The following is a 26357-nucleotide window of genomic DNA, read 5'->3' as shown; positions in this document are numbered from 1 at the left end:
CTGTTTGTAGCAAATCATCAAAACCGGGTTCCAGCAACCTCATGCCCACCTCAAGTACGACAGAGGTGGTCAGTCCTTTGTGAGGCTGTGTGATCTAGAGTTGTCAGAGCCCCTCCTGGCTGCTCCTGGGTTCATTCAGAGCTCCGGCCCTCTGCTCTAAGGCACTGGGCTAAATGTGTAAGGAGACCAAGGCCAGGAGTCATGCGATGCCCTTGCAAGAGAGTAGTCAGGATCCAAAGTTAAACTTCCCTAAGGGGTTCAGAAGAGGGAGTTGTGGTGGCCTCAAACTACAGCCCCACCCTTATTTTAGAACAGGATGCAATAGGACACATGTCTTAGGGCACAGGAGGCACTCCTGCCTGGGCTAGAAGGGGCCCACCTATCTTTGGAAGCGGCACAGTGTACATGTTAGAATAAAGACTTTGCCGTGTAGTGTGGGATTGCAAGCAAGTTACCTCACTTTTTTTTTTTTTTTTTAAGATTTAATTATTTGAGAGAGTATGAGCAGGGGGAGGGGCAGAGGAAGAAGGAGAAGCAGATTCCCTGCTGAACAGAAAGCTGGCTGCTGGGCCCAATCCTTGGACCCCAGGATCATGACCTGAGCTAAAGGCAGACACTTAACTGACTGAGCCACCCAGGTGCCCCACCTGACTCTTCTGAACTTCTGTTTCCGATATAGATGCTTAGCACAGATGGCTGAGGTTAATGCAGAGATGAAATATTAGGTGTTTAGGACAGAGCTTTATAGCAATAGTCACTATCAATAAGCAACAGTCATTATCAAGGATGGAAGACCACACAGGTAAGTATACAAGGAAGAAGGTGCATGCCGATCAATTTTGTATCAGATTTTAAATCTATTCAATACAAATTATTTGCACTAAGTTATTCTTGGTTGAAGCTCAGTTAATAATAACTTTTGGCAAGGGAACTCAAATTTCTTTAAAAATGGATGAATTGGAGGTGCCTGGGTGGCTCAGACAGCATCTGCCTTCAGCTCAGGTCATGATCTCTGGGTGTTGGGATCGAGCCCCATATCGGGCTTCCTGGTCACTGGGGAGTCTGCTTCTCCGTCTCCCTCTGCCTCTGCCCCTGCTCATGCACACACACACACACACACACACACACACCCTATCTTTGTCTCAAATGAATAAATAAAATCTTTTTTTTTAATGGATGAACTGAACATCTTAAATTTAGTGGTGTCACAAAATGATATTAAATCGGAAAGTTGTCTGATCCTAAGTAGTCACTCAAAAACGAAAATTATCTATTAGAGGACAAACTGGCATGTAATTCTGGTAGGACACATGATTTGCTGGGTGTCTCATCTATAAATGAAGGGGTTGTAGGAATGTTCTTGTCACTTCCATCTTTAACATTTTGTGATTCCAAAGTAGGACCCTGACTGTCACATTTGGTTATAGCTCCTTGCCTTCCCAGGACATTGATGTAAGGCAGATGTGCTTGTTATACACCTTTCATGTGAGACTTTGAACATACAGGGTGTAACACAAAGATCACTATTTGGCTCTGTGGGACCATAAACTGTAAGACCTTCAGTATGTATCTCAACACTTCTTGAGAAAAGCAGCCCTGAAGATGAGTACTAAAAAGTATGAAATAAGGCGGCTCGGGTGGCTCAGTGGTTTAGCGCCGCCTTCAGCCCAGGATGTGATCCTGGAGACCCAGGATCGAGTCCCACATCAGGCTCCCTGCATGGAGCCTGCTTCTCCCTCTGCCTCCCTCTCTCTCTCTCTCTCTCTCTCTGGGTCTCTCATAAATAAAGTCCTTTAAAAAAAAAAAGTATGAAATCGAGACCCTCCTTATCTGGATCTAATATAGCAAAATATTATTTTGGCTCTTTTCCAGAGTTCCCAGTGCTTGGAGATTTATTTGAGAAAGAACATCATATTTTTTACAGTGTCCTTTTTTTATTTTTTATTTATTTTTTTTAAAGATTTTCTTTATTTATCCATGAGAGACACACAGAGAGAGAGAGGCAGAGACACAGGCAGAGGGAGAAGCAGGCTCCCTGCAGGGAGCCCAGTGTGGGACTCGATCCTGGGTCTCCAGGATCACTTCCTGAGCTGAAGGCGGCGCTTAACTGCTGAGCCACCGGGGCTGCCCGAGTGTCCTTTTTTTAAAAGATTATTTATTTGACAGAGAGAGTGTGCGTGCACACAAGGGGGAGGGAGGGAGAGGGAGCATCTCAAGCAGAGTCCCCGATGAGTGGAAGCTGCGATGTGCAGCTCGATGTCACAACCATGAGGTCATGACCTGAGTCAGATAGGTGACCAACTGTGCCACCCAGGCACCCCTTTATGCCGTGTTTTAAATTTACCACAATACTCGAAATAATTTGTGATTTAAATACCGCTTTCTATGAAATGACGTCAAGAAATTCAGCAACCTCTCTGGCCCAAAATCCAAGTGAGCATGGACTGTGTCCCTGGACCTGTGCTGGAACTGAGGTTTCTGAAGAAGCAGAGGCAGGGAAAGATTAGGAGAAAGCACGAAGTGTGGATAAAAGGATTAAAAGGGAACCCGTTGGTGCAAGAAAAGCACCAGAGAAGGAGCACTCTTCTGGAGACAGCAGTTTTTCTTATGATCTGAGTTTATTTTTTTAAAGATTTTATTTATTTATTTATTATTTATTTATTTATTTATTCATTCATTCATTCATTCATTCATGAGAAAGAGAGAGAGAGATTCATTCATTCATTCAGAAACACAGGCAGAGGGGAAGCAGGCTCCACGCAGGGAGCCCAATGTGGGACTTGATCCAGGATCAGGCCCTGGGCCGAAGGTGGCGCTAAACCGCTGAGCCACCCGGGCTGCCTTTGATCTGAGTTTAGAAGCGGTGCTCTCACCAGCCTTCCAAATCCCAGAAGGCATTCCCTGTTGGTTCAGGTGTCCTGGAAAGGAGTCAGGCGGGGCCAGGGCCACGGTGTGCGCCCCCTCTGCACACCCCACCCCTGCCAAACTCCTGTGTGCAAGCCTCATGTCCAATGTGATAGTACGTGGAGGTAGGGCCTGTGGGAGGTGATACCATCACAAGGGGCAGCCCCTGTGATCGGGATCACCGCCCTGTACAGGAGACCCCAGAGAGCTCGCTCGTGTCCTGTAGGCTGCGAGAAGGTGACCATCTATGACCCTCATCAGACACCGCACCCGCTGGCGCCTGGATCTTGGACCCTCCAGCCTCCAGAACTGTGAGCAATAAACGTTTTTTGTCTGTTGTGTTCTGTTAACAGCAGCCCGAAGGAGCTGGGGTATGTGCCTCGCACCAAGCACCAACTGAGGCGAGGCCACGGCGCTTTCTTCCCTCCGTCTGGGTATTGGCAGCGTCCTCCCCGGTCTACAGAGCAAGCAGAGAGGAGACACAACCTGTGACCTGCCCCGGGGAAGCGGGACCTCTGTTCTCAGGGGCTCTCCTGTTCCCATGCTGCGGGCTGGCCCTTAGAGCTCACTATGGGGGGAGACACCCCACCCCGACAGCAGCCCCTCAGGCCAGCTCTTCTCAGCACAATTAACCGCGGCCTGTATTCAAATCATGCTGGCTAGGCCTTCCCACCTGTGGGGAGAATTTGCCCACAAGTTATATCTTTGCAGCTTACATTTAGAAAATACCCATTATCTAGTGAGAATTGTCAGTTAATGGAATAAAACACTGAGAGAGTCACTCAAAGAGATCCCCAAATATTAAAATGTCTGATTTAAAGCTCGGAAATCTTTAAAGGGCTTTTACTTATTACACCATTTCCTTCGCTGAGTAAAAGAAACCACCAAGTCGTAAAAGTTAACACTGAATAATACCTGTAAATTTAATGAAATTTTTTTCAGAAAAAAAAAATGGGGATCCCTGGGTGGCGCAGCGGTTTAGCGCCTGCCTTTGCCCCGGGGCGTGATCCTGGAGACCCGGGATCGAATCCCACGTCGGGCTCCCGGTGCATGGAGCCTGCTTCTCCCTCTGCCTGTGTCTCTGCCTCTCTCTCTCTCTCTGTGTGTGACTCTTAAATAAAAAAAAAAAAAAAAAAAAAAAATGTTCATAAAACTTTTTTTTTAAGATTTTATTTTAGAAAGAGAGAAAATGGGGAGGGACAGAAGGAGATGGGGGAGAGGGACAAGCAGACTCTTCGCTGAGCCTGGAGACCGATGTGGGGCTCATTCTCACAACCCTGAGATCGTGATCGGAACCTAAATCAAGAGTTGGACATTGAACCCATTGAACCACCCAGGAGCCCCACTCTCTGAAGATCTTTTATTTATTTATTTTTTTCTGAAGATCTTTTAAAGTGACCATTTAGGATCCAAATTAAAGTGAAATCCAAGTGTGAGCAGGTGGCACCGATGTCAACCAATGACAAATGGGTCAACAGATGCTATTCATGCATGGCACAACCTGCTTGGCAGCCGGCAAATTTCTTTAATGAGAAGAATAAGACAAATTTCCATTTCAGAAAGTCCAAAATGGTGTGTGGCAGAGGGGAATGGGGGCATCTGTGTGATCTCACTCCATTCTGGGAGATGAAGTATAGATTCCGGAGAGCCCCCTCAATTCTAGGAAGCCTGAGGGCAGGAACTCTCATCTGTGTCTACATCCCTAGTGTGTGCCCAGTACAGCTCCAAACACAGCAGGTGTTTAATAAATGTTGTGATGAATGAAAGTACTCAGGAAGAATTAGCCAGTGTGATAGTAAGAAAAACAGGTTTTCCAACCAATTGGATCTGAATTTAAATCCCCCCACCACTCAATAATCATGTGTCATGGATTGAATGTGCGTCCCCTCCAAGTCCATGTTGAAACCCTGTGCCCCAATATGATGGTATTAGGAGATGGACTTTGGGAAGTACTTAGAAGTAGAGGAGGTAATGGGTGGAGCCCTTGTGAATGGGATTAGTGTCCTTATAAGCGTCATTAGAGAGCTTGCTGCTCTCTGCCACATGAGGCTATGAGGAGAAATTGGCCATCTGCAACCCAGAAGAGGGTCTCACCAGAACCCGACCATGCTGCCACTCTGATCCCAGACTTCCAGCTTCTAGAACTATAATAAAGAAATGCCTGGTTGAAAGCCACCCAGTGTACGGTACGTTGGTATAGCAGCCTGAACTAAGATGCAATGTGGCCTGGTCAGGTTATCTAACCTCCTCTAAAACTCACCATGGTTCTCCAGGGCTGGAGAAAGTTGAACATGTTGTTCACACAGTCTGCAGAGGAGATTGAGAAGCAATTACCCCCACATAATAGTTGAGGGCTATGTGAGGTGGTGGTGTAGCAGAAATAAAGTTGGCTTTCCTTAAAAATCTCATGTGTCGAATAGACCTAAGATGCCAGGGCAGCTCACCCGCATTGTAAAACCGCAAGACGTGTGTGAGCCATAGACACCAGGACCCGGAGACTCTCCCTAAAATCCCTAGATGCTTCCAGTCTGCTGGGACCTGAAGTGATCACTGCTGGGCTCAGGGACTGGAAGAGTCTGTAGTGAATCTGCATATGGGAAAGAGCATGGTAGAGCAGACTAGCTTTAGGGGTCATCTTCCCCCGGCCTCAGGGCCACTTCTGGACAATTGCTTCGCAGTGAATAAAATGCTAAATCTTCCCAATGATCCATAGGCCCTCCCCAGCTTCCTAGGATCTACTCCCACTCCCAACAATGCATTCAGTCACCCTAAAGTCTTTGGTGGCTCTCCAATGGATCCTCTCCCATCTTAAGAGGACTTTGTCCTTAAAGCTCATCCTCAGATAGTTATTTCCATGACTGGTTCCCACGCTTAAATGCTACCTCCCCAAAGACGCCTTCTCTAACTACCAGATCTAAGATACCACGCCCTGGGGTGCTTGGATGACTCAGTGGTTGAACATCTGCCTTTGGCTCAGGTCGTGATCCCAGGGGCCTGGGATTGAGTCCCACATCAGGCTCCCCACAGGGAGCCTGCTTCCCCCTCTGCCTATGTCTCTGCCCCTCTCTCTCTCTCTGTGTCTCTCATGAATACATAAATAAAATTGTTAAAATAAGATAAAATATCACCCACACACACACACTCTACCCACCCCCAAAACACACACTCCGTTCTCTTACTTGGCTTTACTTTTCTTTGTAATATTTTCATTGTTATTTGTCTTCCTCCTGGAAGGCAAAGACTTTCTCTTGCTAGACACCTAGGGAAGTCTCACATATTTGAATAAATGAACTTGTGAACGAATGAACCTGAGATGATTAGTGTGGGTGTCGCCCACACTCTCCCGTGGGAGGGCTGTGACCTTGTCTCATACAAGAAAGGTACTGGTGTTGTTAATATCCCTCGGGTTATCAATAAGACATCTTAATCATCTCAGGAAAGCAGACCAGATATATTTCAGAAGGGAGCATATGACAGTGAACAGTCAAATCCCACCAATGTCAAGAATTAATGAGCTGTCTGTTCTCTTATGAACATAATGTATAAATTCTGCTGCTCTGTGCCATTCAGATTTAGAAAGGACGACTAAAATAATTGTGAAGGTGAAGGACAGCATTGGGAGCTATTTTTAGAATCCTGCAACAAAAGTTTTTTTTTTTTTTTTTTTTTAAGCACTCAGTTGAGTCTGATTTGATTTTATGACCTTTCTTATCTACTTCTCGAATTATTCCTTGGGAATTATGATCATCTCAATTTTCCTAGTTATTAGAACTCACAAACACTTAGTGCCTGATGAGAAGGGAATAGAGGGATGGTAGCTTCGTCCAGCAAAGAAATTAAAGAAATCCAGAGATCACACGATTGTTGATTTTCTTTGAGTTTCTTACCACTTCCTGGGTCAGGCATAGTTGGGCGGTGGGGTGTACCCCCAGGCAAAGCAGTGCAGTGGTCTGCCCAAGAGTATTGTGGGCACGACTGCAGATATTGTGATGACGATCCTTCATTTACTGCTCCTAGAAACAACTTTTCAGATACTGAGTCAAGACGCAGAAAACACTCCTCAGTAGCCAGCGGAACCAGGGAGTGTCCGATGAGGCGGGTTCTGGGGTGTTGATGAGGGCCAGCAGGGCAGAGAAAAGGCAGAGGAGCTACAGAGAGACAGAGGTGATAAATACCATGAGAGCCGAGATGGAGGAACAGAATGAAGAGCTCAAAGGAGGAAACAGCCTTTACAGGGGGCGATCCTTGCAATCCTGGCCTCGCTTCTCCCCCTTCTCCAGGAGATGAATGGAAATCAAGCAAAAGCCTATCAACTTTCTCTGTTTCTTTCTCTGTTTTCAATCCTTTCTCAAACCAAGGCCCAGACAAACCACTGGGCAGAAAATCACTTTATTTTTACAAGACTAAGCATGCCCATTGCAATGGTGTTTATAATTTTTTTTATTTTTTTTATTGGTGTTCAATTTACCAACATACAGAATAACCCCCAGTGCCCGTCACCCATTCACTCCCACCCCCCGCCCTCCTCCCCTTCTACCACCCCTAGTTAAAGAGTTAGCAGTCTTTACATTCTGTCTCCCTTTCTGATATTTCCCATACATTTCTTCTCCCTTCCCTTATATTCCCTTTCACTATTATTCATATTCAGGGTGACAAAAAAAATAAAAATAAAAAGGGTGACAATCTAAAAGTCCAAATGAGTATATTGAGGGACCTCATTCATAGGATGATGAGAACATTTTATGACATGAGCAAATAATCATGGAAATATTGTTAAATGAAAAAACAATTTAAAAAACAAGTTATCGATCAGTTTATACCACATTTTCTTCTAATTTGTTAAAATACAGTCATATGTATATGGAAAAAGAAAGGACACATATCAAAATGTCAACAGCAATTATATCTAAGTGGGAGGATTACAGGTGATATTTATGGTCCCTTTTGTGTTTTTCTAATGTTTCCAAAGTTTCTGCAGTAAACATGTATTACTTGTATAATGGGGGAGTCATTATATGACCATCACCAAGTGATTCAAATCTGAAAGAAATGCCTTTGCAAAAATGGGAGAAACCTCCTTCCCCCTTTGAAGATACTATACTGTCTTACTTTCTAAACCACGGTTTTCTAGAAAAATAACATGTTTTATTTTATTTTCTGTTGTTTTTTAAATTGTTTTTAAGATTTTATTTATTCCTGAGAGACAGAGAGAGAGACAGAGAGAGGCAGAGACACAGACAGAGGGAGAAGCAGGCTCCATGCAGGGAGCCCGACGCGGGACTCGATCCTGAGACTCCTGGATCACGCCCTGGGCTGAAGGCAGATGCTCAACCGCTGAGCCACCCAGTCATCCCTAACATGTTTATTTTAAAGTTGTATTTATTTATGTGATCTCTACACCCAACGTGGGGCTCAAACTCATACCCCTGAGATCAAGAGCCACACACTTTTCCAACTGAGCCAGGCGCCCCTCACGTTTTTATTTGAGAAGGCAGCAAGCAGCTCTGAGATCTAGAACAAGTCATGACATCATTTTCAAATGAATTGGTGGCCCCTCATGTGTGAGAAAAGATACAAGTCAGAAGTCCCTGCTCCGCCACTGGGACCTGGGGCTGCTTATCTGCTTACCTCACCAGATTATTTTTGGGCCCCCCAACCCCACCTTCTGTGGAAAGTGAGGTTGGGCTATTTTCACAGAAATGCAGTCAAGACTCGGTTTTCAGCATCGGGCGTCTTTCACTAGGAGGCCAGGGCAGAGGCTGGGGGTGGGGGAGAGAAATCTCCGCAAGGAGAGCTGCTGAGAGGAGCCTGAGTCACTCAGCGGGTCACCGAGGAGCTGGCGGAGGCGCAGGAAACGTTCTCAGACCCGAGCCCCCCGAGGTCTAGGGCAGGCACGCAAGTTCGGCCTGTCCCCAAGCACAGGGCGGCCTTCCCAGCTCAGTACGTTGACTGCTCTGCTCGGCGTCTGGCAGTACGGCTCTGCCGCCAGCCTGGCTCTGAGTATCTCTTCCACCAGAGACCCTCGGCCTTCTGGACGCCGAGAAGGGGCGACCGCTTGCTCCCAGCTCTGCGGCCGGCGGCCCTCGGGGCACGGCCAGGCCAACTGCTCAGGCTGCCGCTGCTGGACGCGGGCGCCCTCTAATTCCCCTTTGTCACGCTTCTGCCACCCTCGCCTGACTCCTGCTACACGCTCTCCCATTCATCACTTTCAAGACACTTTCTAGTAGTCCCTGTCAGCCCCGGCAGGATTTGGGTCCCCAAGTCTCTCGTCCCGGGGGCAGGCACGGTTAGGCTCGTTCCTCCTGGTAGCACGAGCGGCTGCTCACCGAAGGCGCAGTGACTGAGGCAGAAGGCGAGGCCGAGCAAATTAGGGGACGGCAAGGCTCACTTTCCCCCAGGGCGGAAGCACCTACCTACTCTCTCATTTGAAAGTCTGGTCTGATCTTATCTATTTATTCCTGAGAGACCCAGAGACACGGGCAGAGACACAGGCAGAGGGAGAAGCAGGGCCTCGCGGGGAGCCCGGTGTGGGACTCGATCCCAGGACCCCAGATCACACCCTGAGCCAAAGGCAGGTGCTTTTTTTTTTTTTTTTTTTAAAGATTTTATTTATTCATGAGAAATACAGAGAGAGAGAGGCAGAGACACAGGCAGAGGGAGAAGCAGGCTCCATGCAGGGGGCCCGACGTGGGACTCAATCCCGGGACTCCAGGATCAGGCCCTGGACTAAAGGCGGCGCCAAACCGCTGAGCCACCAGGGCTGCCCCAAGGCAGGTGCTTAACCACTGAGTCACCCAGGTGTTCCTCCAACGTCTGGTCTTAAAGCAATGTCAGCGGTGCCTGCTTTGGGACACAATACTCAACTGGAATATTCATGGAAATGAGTAATTGTGGTGCTGAGGGCTTTCCTTAAAATTCCACAGATGAGGGGCATCTGGGTGGCTCAGTCGGCTAAGTGTCGGACTCTTGGTTTCGGCTCAGGTCATGATCCCAGTGTTCTGGGTGGAGACCCAGGATGGAGCACTCAGCAGGGAGTCTGCTTCTCCTTCTCCCTCCCCCTCCCCCCACTCGTGCATGCATGTGTGTGTGTGCACGTGCACACACGCATGCTCACATTCTGTCTCTCTAAAATAAATCATCTTTAAAAATCCAATAGATGAGGCCAGCCCGGGTTGCTCAGCGATTTAGCGCCGCCTTCAGCCCAGGGCGCGATCCTGGACACCCAGGATTGAGTCCCACGTCGGGCTCCCTGCATGGAGCCTGCTTCTCCCTCTGCCTGTGTCTCTGCCTCTCTCTCTCTCTCTCTCTCTCTCTCTCTCATAAATAAATAAAATCTTAAAAAACAATTCAACAGATGAGATTAACATGCAGACTTCTCACATGTGCCTGGGGTCCCCCGACTACCCCTATTCCAAAAACATAGAGCTTCCTGAACAAACCGAGCTCATTTCTGCCTGGAAATCTTTGCCCTTCCAGTTTTCTCTCTTGGAACTCTCCCTCACCTCATTTGTGGGGGTTTCTTGGGCTAGAGTTAGAAGATAAAATGCAGGACACCCAGTAAAATTTGAATTCTGGATGAACAATGAATAATTTTTGGGTACTTGTACATCCCAGATATTGCACAGGACACGCATACATTGAAAAAGTTGTCATTGTTTCTCTCAAACTTAATTGGGTGTCCTGTATTTTTATTTGCTAAATCTGGAAACCCGACCTAGGTAAACCTAACCAGCCACCTCATCTAAACAGACCTGCCCTGTGCAACTGCCTTGCCGCTCTCGCATCTCCTTACCCTGCTTTATCTTGTCAAAGCACTTAGAACCACGTGAAATTGTATGTTGTTAGCTTCACCCTGCCAGTTGGAGAGAAAGTTCCATTGTTTCAGGTACAGAGAGGCCTTCTCTATCTTGCTCGTGGCTCTCTCTGCTGCCTCTCTGATAGCAAATACCACTTCATTTAAATGAATGAATGACACTGTATACATGAGTGAGTTTTACATATACCTTCTTCCCTTGAATCTCTCACTTGAAGGAAAAAGCAGGTAACTTCCCACACGAGTTTTGAGTTCAAGGTTTCCTGCTCTTTGCCTCCTTAGCTCCCACGGTCACCTCCATCTGCCCCTGGAGCCCTGGCTGGGAGGGAGCTGTCTTCCTCTCGAAAATGCCTGTCCTGCTCTCACCCTAGCCTTCCCGCCCATTGTGCACCATCCCCTGTCCCCTCAGAGCGGGTCGCACCCCTCTTACCTGATTTCCCTGACATCTGAAATTGCACAGAGACCCACTATTCTCACCTTAGGTCTTCAAAATACATATACTCTTGGGAAGAGTTTGTTCACGTTATGATGCGAATGAATTTATCAGATTCTTCCCTGGGAGTAGATTTGGGTTTAGAGAAATGAGAGAGGAGAGAAGCTCTGGACGTGGGGGGAGAGGGGGGAGGATGTGTATGGGACCCTTGGATAGAAAGAAGGGATTCAGGAAAGTGAGATCGAGAGTGACCTTCTGTTGGCTTAGGCCAGCCCCTCTGTCGGCACTAACGCTTCCCAGCGCTGGACTGTCAGCTGCCCGGCTCTCCTCTTCCACGGTCAGCCCCTCAAGAGAACAAAGGTTTCAAACCTCTTAGCTATTTTGATGAGCACAGTGCAAAGCCATCTTTGTGAGAGGGATTAGATTAGTATCTCTTGACTGCTCTGGAAATCAGGATTGGGGAGAACAATGACCCAGAGTCATCCCCGGGCCTGGCTCTGGGTTCAGATCCCCCTCTGCACAGTCTCGGGGGGCCATGCCCTAACGGGAACAGCAAGTGAATCCCAAGGGATGAAGCATTGCAGTGGCTGGAAAATGAGGCTTACATTCCCGTAATCACCCAAAGTGCTCATGTAGGGCCTCCTTATTGATTTTGGTTTTCTTTGTGCATAACTTTGAATCTCTGTCTCATATTTGGGTCAGAGCAATGGGAGGGACACATGACTTGCTTTAAAATTAGCCTCAAAACTCATTGTATAACAGCTCTCGTTTTCACTAGACGGAATGTTTCTTGAGAGAACAAGCAGAGCATTTGTAATTAAATCTGATTTAATTATCTGGATTATCCCAAGACTCAGTGCTTCCACCTGTACAATGGGGTAGATTTTGTTTGAAAGAAAATAAAGGGTAACAAAATAAAAGTAACCACCTCAACTGGACCTTCTTCCTCCAACTACCCCATCACCAGACACACACACGCATACACACACACACACACACACACACACACACACACATACACTGAGTATTTGGGTTTATAAGCAGATGGAGAACAGTCCCTTCTAATCCCCAAAAGACTGGACAAAAGTAGAGAAGGAAAGAAATGCTTGTTTCCTAAACCACACCATCACCAGAGTCCAGTGCTGAAGTTCTGATAGCTTAAGTGAGCTCAGAGAATATATTTTAAGTCTTAAGAACACAAAATTTCTATTTCTCCTGGGACAGTGAGATAGCACAAATTCAAAATCAGGAAAAAGAAAGTAACAAGAATCCATCCTGACCGCTGTCCTTCTCCAAGGACAAATAGTTTCCGCAGATTTCTGCTTCATCTTGGCAACATCTACAAATAAACCCAAATGACCCAGAGGCTAAATAGATGCAAAGAACTATGAGTGATTGTGTATGCCTAAAATGTTTCTTTATGACACAGAAACAGTGTTCCCATGATCCACTGAGTTAGAAGAACGGCCCATTGTAATTTATATCTCACTTCTGAGGCGGTGGTAAAGAGCCCAGGGCTGGTGGAGGGGGTGCTCAAAGAATCAGGCCCCTTTTTAAGTAGAGGGACAAAGATCACTAGCACAGATGAGACCGCTAAGTGTGCGGTGTGTCTCCTTTACAGCCGGGTACATGATGCGGTGGGGAGGTTTCTGTGTGTGCTTAAAGGAGGTCTTTGGAATCAGAGAGACCTGGGTTCAGGGCACCTGTGTGGTTCAGTGGTTGAGTGCCTGCCTTAGGCTCAGGGCACATGATCCCAGAGTTCTGGGATCGAGTCCCACCTCCGGCATCCCTTAGAGAGCCTGCTTCTCCCTCTGCCTATGTCTGACTCTCTCTGTGTGTCTCTCATAAATAAATAAAATCTTTAAAAAGAGAGAGAGAGAGACCTGGGTTCAAATCCCAGCTCACCAGCCATGTGGCCTTGGGCAAACTACTTGGCCCCTTTGAACCTCACTGCTTATCTGTGGGGATAATAGTGCACCTGTCTCTTGAGACTATTGTGCGGTTTAAATGAGATAATACTTATAAAAGAGGTTTAGCAAAGGGCCTGGCCTGTAATCAGGCCTAATAAATATTCCATGTTATTAGTAATTGTTGTAATTACTTCTAAATTTCTAGGGCTCCCATAACAAATTACCACAAATTTGGTGGCTTAAAATGACAGAACTTTATCCTCTCAGAGTGCTAGGAGCCAGAAGTCTGAAATCAAGGTGTCAGCAGAGCACCTGCTGAAGGCTCTGGTGCCTCTCCCAGCTCTGGTGGCTGTCAGCAGGCCTTGGCTTGTGGCCACAGCCCTCCGCTCTGCTCTATGTTCATGTGGCCTTCTTTCTTTTTTTTAATTTTTTATTTATTTATGATAGTCACACAGAGAGAGAGAGAGAGAGAGAGGCAGAGACATAGGCAGAGGGAGAAGCAGGCTCCATGCACCGGGAGCCCGACATGGGATTCGATCCCAGGTCTCCAGGATCGCGCCCTGGGCCAAAGGCAGGCGCCAAACCGCCGCGCCACCCAGGGATCCCCATGTGGCCTTCTCTTCTCCCTCTGATTCACCTCTGTTTGTCTCCTCTAAGGACAATTGTCATGGTACTGAGGGCCCACCTGGATAATCCAGAATGATTTATCTCGAGATCCCTAATTTAACACATCTGCTGAGACCCTTTTCCCAAATAAGGTCACATTCACAGATTCTAGGGATTAGGACATGAGCATATCTGTTGGGAGCTGCCATCAATGCACTACAGTGATATTTATATGGTGACCTGGCATGCTGGCCACAGAGCGGGGCTGGGGTTCCAGAGCCCACACTTTAAAAGGCTGGAGTCATGTGGCTCTGAGGGCTGGCTCAGTACAACCTGTGACCCTGATCATCGGCTGGCGGCTAACACCATTCATCTCCCAGGCGTGCCTCTATATTTTGCCCTGTGTTCTCCAAATAAAAGGCAAGCACACTCAAAGCTGCAGGCATCTGTAGGATGTGTTACTGCTGACATCAGATGAAGACACTGCCCTGGAGACACAGACACTGCCCTGGAGAGTGAGGAGGATCAAGGAACAGAAGAAGCTCCTGAAGGAGATGAAAGATAACTTAGCTCTCCAGACTTTCATCACCTATGGATTCTTCTTCATGCTCCGGTATGTGGTTCTAGAGTTTCTCATGAATTAGCACAATATTCATAACTAGCTCATGCTACTCTTAAATGTATGTAGGTACACTCATAATATGCATGAAACGTGACATCAACCCTTTATGATATTATATGGATCTAGATTTTTATAAGATATTCTAAAGGATTTTTCCAATCATGACTTTAAATACTCATAATAGTGCCTGTGATAATGGCGATATGCTGTGTGACCCCATTCCAATGCTTGATATTTAAAATTAAGAATTTTATTCTTAAAATTCTGGGTGCTCCATTGGTTAAGCAACCTACTCTTGATTTCGGTTCAGGTGGTGGTGATCTCAGGGTGGTGAGATCGAGCTCTGCATTGGCTATGTGCTCAGTGGGGAACCTGCTTAAAATTCTCTCTCCCTCTCCCTCTGCCCCTCCCCACCACACTCCCTCACTCTCTCAAATAAATCTTTAAAATAAAAAAACAATTTTATTGGCAATTTCAATTGCTGCTAAACAAAACTTACCCAAATTGAAATAAATAAAAAAAAAACCCTAAGATTCAAGAAAGTTAATCTAGTGTGGTTTTACTGTCACAGAACACAAATTATGTGAAAATATTGATTATAAGCACATAATGATGTTGTGGGGCACCTGGGTGGCTCAGTTAAGTGTCTGCCTTCGGCTCAGATCATGATCCTGGGGTCCTGGGATTGGCCTGCATCAGGCTCCCTGCTCAGTAGGAAGTCGGCTTCTCCCTCTGCTGCTCCCTCTGCCCCCCACCCCCCGCTTGCACTCTCTCAAATAAACAAAATTATTTTGTTGAAATTAAAGTAAAAACACTGTATGTTAGTAAATTGAACACCAATAAAAAAAAAAGTAATCTCAGATTTTTAAATATGAAAAAAAAAATAAATAAAGTAAAAACATTAATTTTATGGATAAATATGTAATCATATATGAACTGTGTGCATCTTTAATGCTCATTTAAACGTGTCATAACAATGCCACAAGTGAGCACTAATCACAAAATTGTCATTTTAAAATTTTTTTGTGGGCAGCCTGGGTGGCTCAGCGGTTTAGCACCGCCTTCGGCCCAGGGCATGATCTTGGAGACCAGGGATCGAGTTCCATGTCGGGCTCCCTGCAAGGAGCCTGCTTCTCCCTCTGCCTGTGTCTCTGCCTCTCTCTCTCTCTCTCTCTCTCTCTGTTTCTCATGAATAAATAAATAAAATCTTTAAAAAATAAAATTTTTGCAAACTTTCAAAACCCATAGATTTCATTTTCCTCCCCAGTGTTTTTGCTCTGAAGACATATTTGCCCAGGAACAAGGATGGAGCAAATTTTATTTAAATATCAAACCTAAAAATATATATATATATCAAACCTAGGCTGTGTAGGCCTCCATGTATACTCTTGCCACAGGGCCTGCAAATGATAGCAGCTGGTCTGACTCTACCTTTCAGGGTCTTCAGCTGTAACAGGGGAAACAGCTGCATTAAATGAAGCTTTTCTCGATTTAGAATCTCTCTGGGGCACCTGGGTGGCTCAGTGGTTGAGCCTTTGGCTCTGGTGTGATCCTAGGTCCTGGGATCGAGTCCTGTATCAAGCTTGCCACAGAAAGCCTGCTTCTTCCTCTGCCTACACCTCTGCCTCTCACGAACAAATATAATCTTTATAAAAAAAATCTCTCTCCCTCGTGGCTCCTGGGTGGCACAATTGGTTAAGCATCCGACTCATGGTTTCAGCTCCAGTCCTGATCTCAGGGTCAGGAGATTGAGCCCTGCCTCCAGCTCAGCGTGGTCGGCTTGAGATCCTGTCTGCCTCTCTCTCTGCCCTGCCTCACTCCTCTCACTCTCTCAAATTTTTAAAAAATATCTCCATCCCTTGGTAGGATGACACCTAGCCCATCTAGGAAGAGGGTTAACACTGCTGGTCTTCTTGGGTCCTTGAAGGAAGTTCACAGGAATGCAGACGGTAGATAGATCATGATCCACTTTGTGGAATGGCATCTCCTAAACTAGAGGCCATTAATCAGAAGTGCTTTCGGAGGTCTGGCCTCACTCAAAAAGCCTGGCTCCCTTATTTTTCTCTGCATCCACCTCATCCCTTAAGTCCTAAATTTATAAATGAATAGTTCAGACACAAAAAGACAAATAGAATGGATAGCTAGAAGAAGCTGTACCTGCTTTTTCCTTCCTTAGAACATTCCTAAACCACCTCTTGCTCATTGCTTTGTAATCTATTGCCTTTTTTTTCTGACCATTGGAAAATTCTAAATCCAACAGTAAGAAAGTTTAGGGCCTGTCATAGCGAGGGGGTCCCAATGTCACGTCTGATTCCAAGGTTACCATGTGTCTCCTGTGATATGTGAAATGCAGCACAGGGCACAGAGCTTGACCTTCCAGCCCAGCGGCTCGGCCGTTGCACTCACTCAGTGTGCCATGTTGAGTGGGGCCAGGGTTGCACACTAGGTGCATCTGCTCTCCTAACCCTGCTCCTAGCGTGCCCAGAGGGACAAGCTCATTGAATTCATCCACCTGGGGTGCACGTTTTCTAAATTACCTAAGATCATTTGTACAGGTTTGAGGTGGCCCAGCCTGCATTGAGAGTCCGCAGTCCGCCTTTTCTCCCTCTTCTACAAATCAGTGTTCCTGAGGACTTGCAATTAACCTAGATGAGGGAAACAAGATAATAGATCCCAAGCTGTTTATATTACAAACAAGGGTATACCCTGCCCAGGTGAATTGCCTTTTAAAGCCTCTGCTTGCATAACAAATAGGCAGAGTGCAACGCCTAAGCTTGAGCTCTTCTGACCTGGAGGCTGCCACAGCCAAGTAAGAGACCAATATGCAGACCAACTGGACGTTCCTGGTGGCTCCCTGCCAGCCCCCGAGGTCCAGCAAAAGATCCTAGAGAATGTAGCTTTAGTTCACGTCTGGAAAAAATCTCTCCAGGCTCTCAGGTTCAACCTCCTGGCTCACTGCTTCACCTCACCTGTTCTCAGTCTATACCAGTGGTTGTCAGGTGGAGCAATTTTGCTCTCTTAAGGGACATTTGGCAGTACCTGGGAACACTTTTGGCTGTCACAGCCTGGGAAAGGGGCTCTACTGGAATCCGATTGGTAGAATCCTGAAAATGCTGCTAACCTTCTTACAATGCACAGGATAGTCTCCTGCATCAAAGAATGATCTGGTCCAAAATGCTGATAGTGTCAAGGCTGAGAAAGCCATGGCATACACCCTTCATTTAGATACTTTGACTTGAATTTGGTTTTTACCATCTTATCTGCCCTTGAATGATGCTTTGGCCTCCCTTGCCCGTAAGCCCACTCTCACCTTGGATGTAAATACCATGTTTCTTTTTGTTCTATGTCCTGCAGCCACTAAATAAAGACAAGACTGTCCTCACCCCACCAGGTTCCTATCAATTCTTTCAAACACTGCCTGGGGGTCTGTGATGACTTCAGACCATTCATGGGGCTCCCTCCACCATCTTCCACCCTTGAAAGTCAAGCAAGGCCATGCAGGACCAACTTCATTAATGCTAATATAGTCTTACTTTTTAAATGGTATGAGTTTTAGGTTTTTAGTTCTGTTTTGTGAAGGTATGCTATATAATAGAGAAAAGTGATCCCCCGCTAAGCCTCTGATCTTTGCTCTAGCTTTTCCACAAAGGATTAATGTGTATCTAACAGTGTTAACTACTTTTGTTCATGTTGTAACTTCTCTGCTTCCTTAGATTTTTTTTTATATCAACCCTGTCTATTCCTTTTTGCTCCATAATTATCAAGCCTAATTTCAATTTTTCAGGAACATCCTTTAGTTTCTCAACACCTATACTTCTTTATTTTTTTAATTTTTTATTTTTTGGAAATGAGAGCAGTTTATTAAAGCTATGAAGTGTAGATACAGATAGAACTTCAGGGAGACTCAGAAAGGAAGAAGAGTGAGTCTTCTCAACATCTACACTTAAAAAAAAACTACATTCCTTTAAACAAAACATTTCATCCATGTGGAAGGCGGAATAATGTCCCCCCCAGCCCCCCAAAGATGAACACACCCTGATCCCCAAAACTTGCAAATATCTTACCTTACATAGGCAAAGGGGATTCTGCTGATGTTAAATTCAGGGGGTGGGGGTAAGTCCTGAATTATCTGGGTGAGTTCCACCTAATCACAGGGTTCCTTGAAAGAGGAAAACCTCTTGATCAGAGCTATGGTCAGAGAGGCAGATGTAACAAGAGACAATGGTCAGTGCCATGTTGCTGGTTTTCAGGATGAAGGAAGGGAGCCATGAGCCTACGAATGTGGGCAGCCTTCAGAAACCAGAATATGCAGGGAGGTGAATTCTCCCCTAGGGCTTCCTGGGAGGGATGCAATCTTGCTGACACCTTGGTTGAGCCCAATGAGACCCATGTCAGACCTCCAGAACTGTTAAAAATTTGTTTTTGTTTTTTTAAAGCCACCAAGTTTGTGGTAACTTGCTAGGGCAATCATAGGAAATTAATGCAATCCCACATTCTCCACCCCTCATAGTCATTAAGGGGTTTTTCCCCATAAAACCATTCTTGGGCAGCCCCAGTGGCTCAGCGGTTTAGTGCTGCCTTCAGCCCAGGATGTGATCCTGGGGACCCCAGGATGGGGTCCCACGTCGGGCTCCCTGCATGGAGCCTGCTTCTCCCTCTGCCTGTGTCTCTGCCTCTCTCTCTTTCTGTGTCTCTCATGAATAAATAAATAAAATCTTTAACAAAACAAAACTATTCTTGACTTCTAGAGGCACCTGGCTGACTCCATCAGTAGAGCATTCAACTCTTGATGTCAGGCTTTTAAGTTCAAGCCCCATGCTGGGTGTAGAAATTACTCAAAAATAAAATCTTAAAAAACAACCAAACTATTCTTGACCTCTAAAGCCTTTATCTTGGGACACCTGAGTGGCTCAGCGGTTAAACATCTGCCTTCGGCTCAGGGCGTGATCCTGGAGTCCCGGGATCTTGTCCCACATCGGGCTCCTTTCATGGAGCCTGCTTCTCCCTCTGTGTATGTCTCTGCCTCTCTCTCTCGCTCTCTCTCTGTCTCTCATGAATAAATAAATAAGATCTTTAAAAAATAAATAAAAAGATAAAGGCCTTTATCTTATCTTAAACTATTTTCCTTACTTACCATGTCTCCCATTAGCAAAGATTATTCAGACATCCCTTCCTGACTTTTCTAGGAGCTGTGAAGTTGCAAAATTTTAGTTCATTAGGATGCAGCCTGGCCTCCTACAGATCTTATTTTGCAAATAAGAACAGGGCCCCTCTGAGAGGGCAAGGGGCTTGTCAAGTTCACAGTTACCAGACAGCAGACAGGTACCACACCCCATGTCCTGACTCACCAGCTGTTCCTATATTCATTTCCTTCCTCTTAAAAAGGATAGTACTATCCCACTGTTCAAGAAAAGCCTTTTCCATTTTTGGGGAATTTGACAGTTGATGTTGTATAGACCAAAGTTTCCTGGCAAAAGGAGATAAAGGTTCTCCTGGAACTTAATTCAGGGAGAAACTCCAGGAAAATGTTTTAAAAGCTTCTGTGGTCAAATAAGCTTGGAAATGCATCATGTTTATCCTCATCTTGGAAAGGCATTACATACCTAAGCATAGAAGACTCCTCAAAAGTCCTGTAGGAAGAAGCAAGTTCTAACCCAGAGTTTACTCTTTTCATGTGCATTGGCATGAAACAAGAAATGCCAGTGTAGATTCTCTTTCTGTGTCCTTCAGCCCTTCACCTGTTGTGCGTTGCTTTAGCACCATATATAGAGTTGGCCTGAGTACACTGTGTGGAATCCTTTGAGAATCAAGCAAGTGAATGCTGAGACAGAGCCTGCTAGTTTCCATCCATTCTCCCTTTCCTCTTCATTAACAGAAGCTCATCTTAGTTGGGTAAATAAGTGTTGAACTAAAACTATTTGATTTCTTAGGCTCCTTTGAAGCTGATTGTGCCCATATGACATAGTTCTGGCCAGTGAGGATGGAACAGAAGTCTATAGAGGGAATTTCAGAAAAGCTCCCACATACATTTCCTATTTATTTATCTGAGAAAGAGAGAGGAGCAGAGGGAAAGAGGTAAGCAGACCCCACGCTAAACACGGAGCCGGATGTGGGGCTTGATCCCATGACCCTGAGATCATGACCTGAGATCACGACTTGAGCCAAAACCAAGAGCTCGTTGCTCAACCAACTGAGCCACCCAGGAGCCCCTGCATTTGCTTTTTATCTTCCTTCTTCTTCCTGCCTACAATGCAGAGGTAATACCTGGAGGTGCAACAGCTACCTTGTGACCATGAGGTCGATAGTCATTTACTAAGAGTAGCAGAGAAGAAAGCAAAAGCCTGAGCCTTTGATCATGTGATGTCATCTTACTAGACCTGGACAGCTTCTGATTTCTTCAGAATGTGAGAAAAATAATAAAATAATAAATAGTGCTAGTAGCCAACACTATTCCATGCATATAAACATCTTTCTAACTGAAATCATGTTTCAGTATTTATTTCTGAGTATCCTGGAATTCGCTCTCTGAGTATTGTCTTGGCTTTCTTTATGAAAGGCAATTATTGGGAAGAGTATAAGTTTACAAAGCAGTCCAGCACCAGCACCAAGTCACCCAATTCAGTGGTTTCCAAAGTGTAGTCCCAGACCACCAGTATCAGCACCACCTGGGATCTTACTAGACATTCTCAGGCCCCACCCCAGCCTTACTACAACAGAGGACCTGGTGAGGCCCATCAATCTGTATTTTAGCAAGCCTTCCTGGCAATCCTAATATACACTGAAATCTGAGAACCACTGACAAGTTAAACTCATCAACCTTGGTGAGTTCAAACCCAAAACAGGTGAAACTTTGAATGAAATAAGTGAGTTTGAATGTAAGACCCATGCCAACAGCTAACAAAGCACAGGCTCTCTGGGAACAAGTGTCTTGCCATGCCTTGACAATTCAAACTGAGAGAGAAGATAATAAAAACACTAATAGAAGCCGGCACCAGTTAAACAGTTTGATTAATGGTGGTTCATATCAGAATACCAAGGGCCCAGGGTTGCAATTTTCACAGGAGGCTTTTACTTTTGCTTTTCTACATAGTCACATACTGCTCCTTTGCCTCAAACTCTGCTCACAGGACAACCAAATCAGAGTGGAGATAGAATTTGCATAAAATTCAGCAAATTAAGAATGTGTGCATGTGCTCACTACAAAAAATAATAATAATAATTACCTGAGCTGATGGAGGTATTAACTAACCCTACAATGGCTAATAATTTTGCAATATAGACATATATCAAATCATCACCTTGTATACCTTAAACTTACACAATTATATCTCAATAAAGCTGGAAACACAGAATGTATACATGTGTATAAGAGTAGAGGTGGGGTGAGGATGTGACTAGAAGTAATCAATGTGTCTGGACACATGAGGATGCTTCAGAATCTAACACAAGATCCCTCTCCACCCGAGATCTCTGCATCCACTTGATGCCACCCCAAGGTGACTGAGTTCTTCCTTCTATTAAACAACTAATTACTGATGATTCTCAATTTTCCAAAGACTCATATATTGTTCAATCTTCATGAGGATCCCAAGAGGTGGGGATTTGCAGTGGACATTTGTTGAATTCTTGTAAGCAGAAGAGGCCAAGTCTTCCTGGAAAGAGTGCAGTGGAATCTTCAGGATGCAGAAGCAGTTGAGAACAACCTACAACAGCAGCCATGGTGCTGGGAATTCAGCTCCAGCAGAAATACCCAGTGTTGGGGTGGGGGAGGTTTCCCCACCAAACCACTGACCTTGCACCCCGTTTTCCTGCTTCCAAGTCTCCTTCTATTGTGTGAACTGCCCTAAATATATCCAATAAATTCCCTTTTGTCTCAGTAAGCCAGGATCATTTTCTGTTGATTGCAACCAAGAGGTCTAATTACCATAATATAATTACCATCTTTTTCAGATGAAGAAACTGAGACTTGGAGGTTAAATAATTTCTTAAATATGTGATAACCAGCCATTAAGATGAACTCCAATGATCTTCACCTCTTAGATGTTTACACGTTGGTGTAGTCTCCTCCAACATTTAATCAGGACTGATCTGTGTAGAGTACGGCAGAGGTAATGGTATGTTGACTTCTGAGTCTAGATCACAAAGAGCATTGTAGCTTCTTCCTTCCTCTCTTGGATGGCTTACTCTGGGCAGAGCCAGCCACCTACACTATGAGGATGTACAAATCATGTCTTTTATTTTTGTATTTTCATGCTTTGACATCTCTGACCTTAATGACCTAAAGGGACTGCCCCTCCAAGGGTAAGCCAATTCCTAGAGATAACAAACACCTTGTCGGTGAGCACACTTTTCAAATGCAAGCCAAATGGTCCAGGGCTCACATCCCCTCCTTTATTGAGCTCCCACACTCTGGGCCATTGTCCACTTGTCCTAATCACCCCATGGCCAGGTACTAGACAACTAGAGAACAGCCATTATGCCCCAGAGCCTGCTGAAATAATTCAAACTAGCCATTCCTAAGTCTACTTAGCCATTCCTTCTCATGGAAACCTCAATAAAGCCTCTTGCCCACATTTTCTACTGCCTCTGCCTCCAGACCCTTCCCAGTGCTTTCCTATGGAGTAGATGTGCCCTCCTCTTGTGATCTGGGAGTTTACCAAATTATCTTTTTTTTAATGTATATTTATTTATTCATGAGAGACACAGAGAGAGGTAGCAGAAGGAGAAGCAGGCTTCCTGTGGGGAGCCCGATGCAGGACTCAATCCCAGGACCTCAGGGTCATGACTTGAGCTGAAGGCAAATGCTCAAACACTGAGCCACCCAGGCATCCCCCAAATTTTCTTTTCATTGGCAGTCATTCCCTGATCTGTTGGCCTTGCCACATCAAAATAATAAGACATTTATTTATTATTTTATTTATTTTGATTATTTTATTTTATTTTATTTTATTTTTTTTGTTTTTAGCAGGTTCCATGCCCAGCATGGAGCCCAACACAGAAGCCCAAACTCATGACCATGAGATCAAGACGTGAGCTGAGATCATGAGTCAGACACTTAACTGACTATACCATCTAGTCCTTTAATAAGGACTATATAGACCTAATAAGAACTTCATTTAAAACAACCTTGTGGGGGGGATCCCTGGGTGGCGCAGCGGTCTGGCGCCTGCCTTTGGCCCAGGGCGCGATCCTGGAGACCCGCGATCGAATCCCACGTCGGGCTCCCGGTGCATGGAGCCTGCTTCTCCCTTTGCCTGTGTCTCTGCCTCTCTCTCTCTCTCTGTGTGACTATCATAAGTAAATAAAAATTTAAAAAAAAAAAAACAAAAAAAAACAACCTTGTGGGGAAGCCCAGGTAGGGAGGAGCAGAGGCCTCCCATCAGCCATCTGAGTAAGCTCCCTGAGAAGCAGACCCACCAGCCCCTGTTAAGCCATCATGACTGCAACCCCATCTGTTTACAATCTCATGAGAGAAGAAAAATCTAAGCTATCCTAAGTTTTACAATGCATGGAATCTAAGAGATGCTTAGTGTTTTTTTTAAGTCACTAAGTTAATGAATTAATTTGTTTCTCAGCAACAACCTATTAAGTGGAGGAACTGATATTGAAAACTGGGTCCACATAAATTCTCAAGCAGACTTTTTTTTTTTTTTACAAAATGATTCAGCTTTTATTAATTAGCATCTTAGAAGAAACAAAAGATAAGAGAGCCAGCAAAGCTCTGAACAAACACAATGAAACAGGTGCAGACAGGCCTCAAGAAGCCATTTGAACAGATGGAGGCAACACACTTCTTGAGTGGGCCCTGACCCAGGGTGCTCCATGATCTGGGCCAAGGGTAGCCTTTCCAAAGGCTGGTATCTGAGAAGCTTGGAGACTAAGTCCTGGGCCCCCAAAGGTAATGATGGGGGAAATCGTAGGTCTACCTTGAGGATACGTCTGTAGGTCTCATTATGGGAAAGGCTCTCAAAGGGTGGATATCCTACCAACAGCTCATAGAAAAGTACTCCAATGCACCACAGATCAACCTTCTCATTGTAGGTTCTCCTCTAAATCATTTCTGGGGGCAAGTAGTCCAGAGTCCCACATATTGTCTTTCTCCTTAGAGATGGTGTATGCACAGACCAGCCGAAGTCTGCAATGAGGTTTCCTCATTGCTTCGCCAGCATGCCATCGTGAACTGTATTAAATGTTTTTGGTTTCTGACCCAAATAGTAAGAAAAAAGTTTTCTCATATAGCAAGAATTCAAGACCTAGATGGGTTCCAGCGTTCATTAAGCAGCTTGGCTATATGACCAAGGACCAGGTAATTCTTCCCATTTCTCTACACAACCAAGTTCATTCAGCCTGTCAGCTTATCTTTCCTATTTTCAGAGGATGGCCATGACATTCAAGGCATTGCATGCAAATAAATAAATAAATAAATAAAAAGGCATTGCATGCAGACATCACAATATGAGTTTTCCCAGAAGTCTCTCAACTGATCTCACCCACATTAGCCAGAACTATAATGCCTGCCCCTACCCAAACCAATCACTAGTGAGGGTAATAGGAGGATGGCTCACAACAGCCAGGGTTTTCCCCTGGAGCTCAGCACTTACCTACATGAGGCTGGGGCACCCTTGATCCCAATCAGGGTTCTGGCACCAAGGAAGAGTTAGGGTGGTCGTGAATGGCGTAGGTACATTATCTTCTCTGAGCCAACAAGAATCCAGCTGCACTAGCAAGAAGGGAAATCAAGATCCAGAGAAGATGTGGGGAAAGAAAGAGGCCAGAGCAAGTGGATTGAGGCTGGTTGAAGTGATTGGGCCTTCACACAGAGCAAATAACCTGAATGAAGCTTTCCCCAGAACCTTCGCTCATTCACCCTATTCTCCCTCCTGAGGATGGATTATGTAGTTGCTGGTCCATCCAACTGCTCACAGACAGCATGACTCAACTGCCTCCAAAAGCCTCCCACCCGTGGAATGGGAACTGACTGTGGACATATCAGTCAGCTGGGGCCTGCTAATTGGAATCCATCTGGATTTTCCACGGAAGGCAGCAGAGCGTGTGTATAACCTCCTCCTCCACTGAGACAAGGGAAGATCATTTGTTTAAATGGTAATTGGTATAGCCCAAAACACGTGGCCTCCTGTATCTGGATACAGGATACAGGATATAGGATCTGAATATAGGATAATCTAACACAGATCATCAGAGATGTTGGACTAAAAGTCCAACTCCTTTATTCAGTAGCTGTGAAAATCCAAGTTCATGCTGAAGTGATTTGGCCAGGATCACAGGAGTAAAACTGGAACTAAACTGAATCTTAAGTCTCTTGCCTCAATGTTCTTTCTCATTACACTTTGTGGAAAAACATTCTATGCCAAATTCCATGCCAGACCTCTTACCTCAGTTTTTTGAGATTCAGAATTGCTAGGCAGAATGTTTTAACGTCTTTCATGTCCACATAGAAATACAAACTATGGGGGCGCCTGGGTGGCTCAGTGGTTTAGCCTCTGCTCTCAGCTCAGGTCATGATCCTGGGGTCCTGGGATTGAGTCCCGCATCCGTCTCCCCTGGGGAGCCTGCTTCTTCCTCTGCCTTGTGTCTCTGCCTCTCTCTGTGTGTCTCTCATGAATAAATAAAATCTTCATTAACAAAATACAAACTATGCTTGATATTGAGACATTTATTTTGAATATTGTCTAATTAGACTTTCAAGCTCCACCCCCAGAACATTTTATCTGGTGTTTACCAAAACAGGCCAAAAGTCCAGTTAATAATAATGTCAGCCACTTTTGTTGCTCTCCAATAAATTACATTTAAAATTATCAAGAGTAATTCTCGTCCAAGTGACAGCAAAAAATTAAGGACTTCAAATCTCCAGTTCAAGAGTTCACTGGACTCATTACTTCAAAGAGAATATAAATAAGCTTCCTGAGATGATCTTTTTAAAATAACTCTGCTGTCTACCAGCTGACTTGCAGAACTGGCTTTGCACTCAACACAGGTCCACATGACTGGATGTGAAGGGATTTGGGAAGTATTTCAAGTTTTGCCTCCTTATATGATTTTCGCTCTTGA

At 45.2% G+C, this 26357-nt stretch overlaps 1 long non-coding RNA gene across 1 annotated transcript in view; it reads right to left on the bottom strand.

The window, feature by feature from the left end:
- Positions 1-10222: 10222 nt before the first annotated feature.
- The window catches only part of LOC111098161, a 30912-nt gene continuing 14777 nt past the window's right edge, over positions 10223-26357 (bottom strand). The window contains exons 2-3 of the long non-coding RNA XR_005367408.1: positions 16826-16933; positions 10223-11495 (exon numbers count right to left, since the gene is read on the bottom strand). This is a non-coding gene — a long non-coding RNA (uncharacterized LOC111098161). The remainder of the gene's footprint in view (positions 11496-16825; positions 16934-26357) is intronic.

This window comes from Canis lupus, chromosome 12, assembly GCF_011100685.1.
Source record: "Canis lupus familiaris isolate Mischka breed German Shepherd chromosome 12, alternate assembly UU_Cfam_GSD_1.0, whole genome shotgun sequence".
Taxonomy (NCBI): Eukaryota; Metazoa; Chordata; class Mammalia; order Carnivora; family Canidae; genus Canis; species Canis lupus.
The sequence above is the reverse complement of the archived record's forward strand: the minus strand, read 5'-3'. Positions and strand labels throughout refer to the sequence as shown.